Below are 6516 nucleotides of genomic sequence, written 5' to 3'. Positions count from 1 at the left end.
TAATCAAGCATGGAAATCTAATTTGTTGTTTTGTTTTGTTTTGGTGTGGTTTTTTGTTTTTCTAGACAAGTTTCTCTAGATAGCCCTGGCTGTCCTGGAACTCACTCTGTAGACCAGGTTGGCCTCAAACTCAGAAATCTGCCTGCTTCTGCCTCCCAAGAAACCAGGAGGATGGCTCACCAATTAAGAGCACCAACTGCTCTTCCAGAGGTCCTGAGTTCAATTCCCAGCAACCACATGACAGCTCACAACTGTGACTCCAGCTCTAGCAGATCTGATATATATATATATTTTTCCAGAGCTGAGGACCCAACCCAAGGCCTTGCCGCTTGCTAGGCAAGCACTCTACCACTGAACTAAATCCCCAATCCCCTGGGATTCTTATATAGGCAAACATGCAGGCAAATCACTAATTTACATAAAAATAGGAAATCTAATTTTTAAAACATGAGAAACCAGGAGGGAAGGGTGTGCCTGTAGAGATGACTCAGCAGTTAAGAGCACTGGATGCTCCTGAAGAGATCCTGAGTTCGGTTCCCAGCACCCACATGGTGGTTCACAATCATTGGTAAAGAAATCTGATTTCCTCTTCTGATGTGCATAAAGACAGAGCATTCATACACATGAAATAAATAAAGAAACCATTAGAATCCACAAGAAATTCCCATTAGTGTCTCCAAGAGAGCATACTATAACCATTAACCCATTAAACCAGAAGAGGCTGTCATGACATACAGAAACCAACAGTTTAGGAGATTAGCAGTACAATCACCAAAAGAAAAAAAGGAAACAGAAGTCAGAGAAGACAGAGTGCAGAAAAATCTCCTGGAAAGCAGCAAAATATCAACATCTAGACACATTAGGAAAGAAATGCACTAGGAAAGGGGGGAAGGGAGGGAGGGAGGAAAGGAAGGAGGAAGGGAGGGAGGAAGAAGCAGCATACCTTAATCCTTACACTTAGGAGGCAGAGGCAGGTGGATCTCTAAGATCCAGGCTAGCCTGGTCTACAGAGTAAGCTCCAGGATAGCCAAGATTACAAAGAGAAAATCCTAGTTCAAGAAACCCAAAATAAATAAGTAAAGAAAGAAAGACCAGGATAAGATGAATAGCTACATGTGCCCAACAAGAGAATCAGGGACGGGAAGGAAGCAATGTCATAGTAATAAACAACTCTCAGATTGATATAAGGTGTGACATTTTATTATATATATAACATATGGATTATATGCAATATATGTGTTATTATGTGTAACATATGTAATATAATACAATATAGATACACATATAGATAATATATGAGAAAAAATCCTGTTTCATCTTAGCATAAATATTGCCCTATATTAGGCTGGAGGGGTGGTGGTGTATGCCTTTAGTAACATTCTGGAGGCAGCAGTGGGATCTCTGAGTTGAGGCCAGCCTGGTCTACACAGAGTGGGTTCCAGGACGGCCAAAGATAAACAGAGAAACCCTGTCTTGAAAAATAAGCAACAATGACAATTTTTTTTCACTTAAATTTGAACTGCTGAATTATAATCACATTTACACTTAACTGTTTTATATATTCTCTATATATTTTTTAATATATAAAAATTTCAAGTAATTTAAAAAACATTAAAAATATTTTTAAAAATAACCTCACTGTAAAGTACATCAATCTAAAGATCTAGATTCCAAAAGAAAATTATCTTTGATTAATGACAATATAACATAATAGTCCAGATAAAAAAGATATTTTTACAAAGAAAAAGTACTAGACTTTATTTTAAAAGAAATAGTCTGGCTGTGGGTATTCAGGGTAGAGCTTTGCACGCAGGAGACTCTGGGTTGATCTCTCTCTCACACACACACACACACACACACACACACACACATTCACAAGTACATATAGGAATGCCATGCACACCGTCCTGAACAGAGTGATAACAAAAGAATAAGGCTCTAGAGTGGGTATGAAGGTAGAGAAGGGGATGCCAGGGCATGAAGGTGTTAAGTGGGGACAAAAGGATGGAGTTGGGAGGGGTGGTCAGAGGTTTTATATTTTTAAAAAGCATTTAAAGATTTACATAAAGAATATATAAATGTAAATAATATATAGGAGCTGGAGAGATGGCTCAGTGGTTAAGAGCACTGGCTGCTCTACCAGAGATTCTGGGTTCAACTCCTAGCATCCACATGGCAGCTCACAACCGTCTGTAACTCCAGTTAGAGGGAATCCAACACCCTTTTCTGGTCTCTACAGGGCTACCCATAGGGTACAAAGATACACACACACACAGACACACACACACACACACACACACATACACACACACATATATATATGTGCACATATATCTACCTATACATATAGATATATATCTATATGTATAGACACACACACATATATGCTGGCAAAACACCATACACACATAAAATAAATTTAATTAAATTAAAATTTTACAAAATTAAATTAATTTTTAATTAAATAATTAATTAAAAGCATACATTCATATATATATATATACATATATATATATGTATATATATATATATATATGACATGGATGGATAATGCTAATTCTAGGCTATTAGACAAAAATCCCAGTGGGACACCCCGTAGAAGCTGTTGGTCATGAAGGCCCTGAAATCCCCAAAACAATGGCTACTGCCACTTCTCTTTGCTGCTCAGCAGAACTAGATGGTAAGAATTTATTAATGAAGAGACTTCATGCTTTGGTTGTTGGACACAAGGAAATCAAGCGGAACTGATCAGAACCATCCAACCCTCTAACTAGTTTCTGTAGCGCCAGAAGACGCTGAGGGAATGTTAGGAGAGAAAGGGCACCAACAGTTCTGCCCGATAGGAAGGACCCAGCATGTTACATCACCAAGTGACAGGCAAAGTGTGCTCACTAGTGCGAAAGTGGCGTGACTAATGAAGGTAATTACATTCTGCTTGGATTTGAAGCAAATTCCTCAAGAGGGAATCCTAGGACTTTAAACCCTATCAAAAGCTCCCGGCTGGGCGGGTCATAGTCCCTATGGGAGAAACTACAACTGTTATTTTGCTAAAGGAACATCTTGCCAAAGTAGCATCTAAATATGCGTTTATATACATTGATTAGTGATACTCTCTGCCTTGATCAGAGAAGCTTCTTTTTGCAGTGAGTAGCAGTTACTGCAGAGACTCATAACTGATTGAAGTGCTGAGATTAAGTCATTGTTGAGTGGTCAGCCCTAAACAGGACATCTATGTTAGCCCTCCACACAGAAGAGCGAGCAGGAAGAACTTAAGAGCTGGAGAATAGGAGGAGCCCCGTGGAAACCTGTCTTGTAGAAATAGCATGGTAGTTGCATCCATAAACTCAAAGAAGCAGAGATAACCTAAGTAAGACAAGCACATGACTGGGCCCGTCAATGTTTCATCATGAATAAGGGAGGAGCTTGTGAGGGCCCGCCCCTCCCTAAGGAGCCATTAATGATTACAGGGGAAGGGATGTATTGAATTCAATGGTGTTGCTACTGTTAAGTTGCTCTTGTTCCGATAAGTGACCCCTCACCCATGTTAATCAAACACAGCTAATTAAACTCAGGGGAACACACGCACATGTGCATGTGCAAGTGCTCCTAATGAAGCGCACCTAATGAATGAAACAAAGCAGGAAAGGAGGGAGAGTAGTTGGGAAGAACGGGGTTCAGCAGAAATCAGAGGACAGGAGAAGGCAATAGGGCTGAATATGATCCAAACATACTCTCAACAAAAAATCAACACGAGCTATCAAAGAACTGAGCTAAGGCCTTACGAATTCTTTTAAATCTGCAAGAAAAGGAAAAGGAAGAAAAGGGAAGGGAGAAACCTTTAGTCCAACCCTGAGACTAAGACTTGACATTGGAGATGCTGGAAATCAAACGCCAATTTTTCTTTTTTTAAAGGTTTAAGTGTGTGTGCACACACGCAAGTGCCCTCAGAGACCAAAGTCATCAGATCTGCCTGGAGTTGACATTATAGGCAATTGAAAGTACCAGGCTTGTATGCTGGGAGCCACACTTAGGGCCTCTGCAAGAATAGTACGCAAAGTAACCTTGGAGCCATCTCCCACTCTTCAGACCACAAGTCATTCTCTCTCTCTCTCTCTCTCTCTCTCTCTCTCTCTCTCTCTCTCTCTCTCTCTCTCTCTCTCTTGTTTTGTTTTTCTGTTTTTAGGTTTTTGAGACAGACTTTCTCCATGTAGCCCTGGCTGTCCTAGAACTCACTCTGTAGACCAGGCTGGCCTTGAACTTAGAGATCCACCGGCTTCTTCCTCCTGAGTGCTGGGATTAAAGGTGTGTTTTACCACATCTGGCTTTAGACAAGTCTTAACTTGTAGTCTTTAGATACTATAATGTACAGAATATGAAGATTGCCCACATATAAATAATTGCATGTATGTGAATATATATGCAGAAACATATTTTTTCTATAAATCTTTTAAAAGATATTTTTAATGATAACTGTTAGCATTCTGTCTAAACTTCACCCCACAGTTACCTGGCAACAGCCAGGTATGCTCCTCCCCACAGTTGCCAGGTAGGTCTGGTCCACTATAAAAGGGGCTGCTTACCCCCTCCTCCCTCTCTTATTCTTGCTTCCCTCTTATTCCCCTCTCTCTTGCCTCTTGCTCTCTTGCTGCCTCTCTCTCTTCCCCATTTCCTTTTCCCCCTCTCTCCATGTGGTCATGGCCGGCCTCTACTTCTCTACTCACTCTCTCTCTCTCTCCCTTTCTCTACTTCTACTACCCTCTTAACTCCCCTCCCAATGTCCTGCATAAACTGTATTCTCTACTATCCCATCATGTGGCTGGTCTCTCAGGGGGAAGGGATGCCTCTAAATGGGCCCGCTGAGACATCTCCTTTCCCCAAACCTTGCCACACCCTCTCATAGAACATATCTTATACCCTTTATCTTTGTATAAACACATCAATAACTTGTGAAGCCACGCAATCCCAATGTACACATCTACAAAACACTCCCATACCCTATGCTCAGGGAACATGTGGAAGAGGGGACAGAAAGATTGTAAGAGCCAGAGGATCAGGGAGTTTGCTGTGAGTTTGCGCTGCCTGTAATGTCAGAAGCGACACCCATAAAGCATCAACAACATGACTGTCCAGATGTGAGCTGAGAAGGATGATACCAACTGACTATGTCACACTGGCTGGAGAAAAGTGACACCATGTGCCTCAGCCTTACACAAAGAGCTATAGGCAACTAGGGAAAGCTGGGAATGGAAGACATGAAAATTTATTTTGATTTTATTTATATGTGTGTGAGCATATGAACATATGCATGATTGGGCTTCCTCAGAATTACAGGAGATCCTGAGTTGCCTGTTATAGGTACTGGTCTTTACGGTTGACTGGTAAACACTGTTTATTTGGGGGTTTTGTTGTCATTTTTTTTTTTTTTGAGACAAGGGTTCTTTGTGTAGCCCTGGCTGTCATGGGATTAACTTTGTAGACCAGGCTGGCCTCAAACTCACAGAGATCTACTTGTCTCTGCCTCCTAAATGCTGGGATTAAAGGTACATGCTACTACCACCTCTAGTAGTTGCTCAATCCCATGAGGCTGGGTGTTTCAGCTAGTCTTCTGTTTAAACTGGAATACTGAAGAGGTAGGCTCCAACAGATGTGCTTGCAAGTAAGTGCAAGCAGGCGAAGAAGAAGAAGCCATCCTTCTTCCTCTGTCCTTACGTAGGCCTCCAGCAGAAGGTATGGTCCAGATTAAAGGTGTGTGCCACCACACCTGGATCTAAACTGTCCTTTACTTGGACCTTGCTGTCTAGGCTGGCCTTAAATTCAGAGATTGACTTGCCTTCTGGGATTAAAAGTAAGTACTACCTTGCTTGGGCCTAAGCTTTTCATGGCCACTATGCCTCAAGATCCAGATCAAAAGCCTGTGCCTTCCAGATTCAAGATCTGGATCACAGGTGTGCCCTAGATTTCTGGATTAAAGTTCATTCCAGATATAGTCAAGTTGACAACGGAGTAATAGCCGCCACGCCCCCATAATGTCTTTCTTATAGTGAAGGTTAAGGCTTGCCTCAATTTTCTAGACTTGTCTGTGTTCTTTAAAAACAATAAAAAAGCCAAAACAAAATAAAAAAACTAGGGGACTGGAGAGATGATTGGAGAGAAGTTGGAAGCACTGACTGCTCTTCCAGAGAACCTGGGTTCCATTCCCAGCACTCACATGGCAGCTCACAACTGCCTGTAACTCCAGTTCCAGGGGACCTGATAACCTCACACAAACATGCATGCAGGCAAAACACCAATGTACATAAAATAAAAACAATAAATAGATTATTTAAAGAATATGAAAATGGAATGATTGATGATGTTATAAATAACATACTAAGTAAATAATGAGATGTTTAAGCAGGTAGAGGTGCTTGCCATGCAAGCCTGGATCCTTGGAACCCATGTAAAAGTGTAAGGCAAGAGTAGACTCTACAAAGTTGTCCTCTGACTTGTACATGTAAACTATGACACATACACTGC

Source organism: Mastomys coucha, unplaced genomic scaffold (genome assembly GCF_008632895.1).
Source record: "Mastomys coucha isolate ucsf_1 unplaced genomic scaffold, UCSF_Mcou_1 pScaffold6, whole genome shotgun sequence".
Classification (NCBI taxonomy): domain Eukaryota; kingdom Metazoa; phylum Chordata; class Mammalia; order Rodentia; family Muridae; genus Mastomys; species Mastomys coucha.
This window is presented reverse-complemented; position numbering follows the sequence as displayed.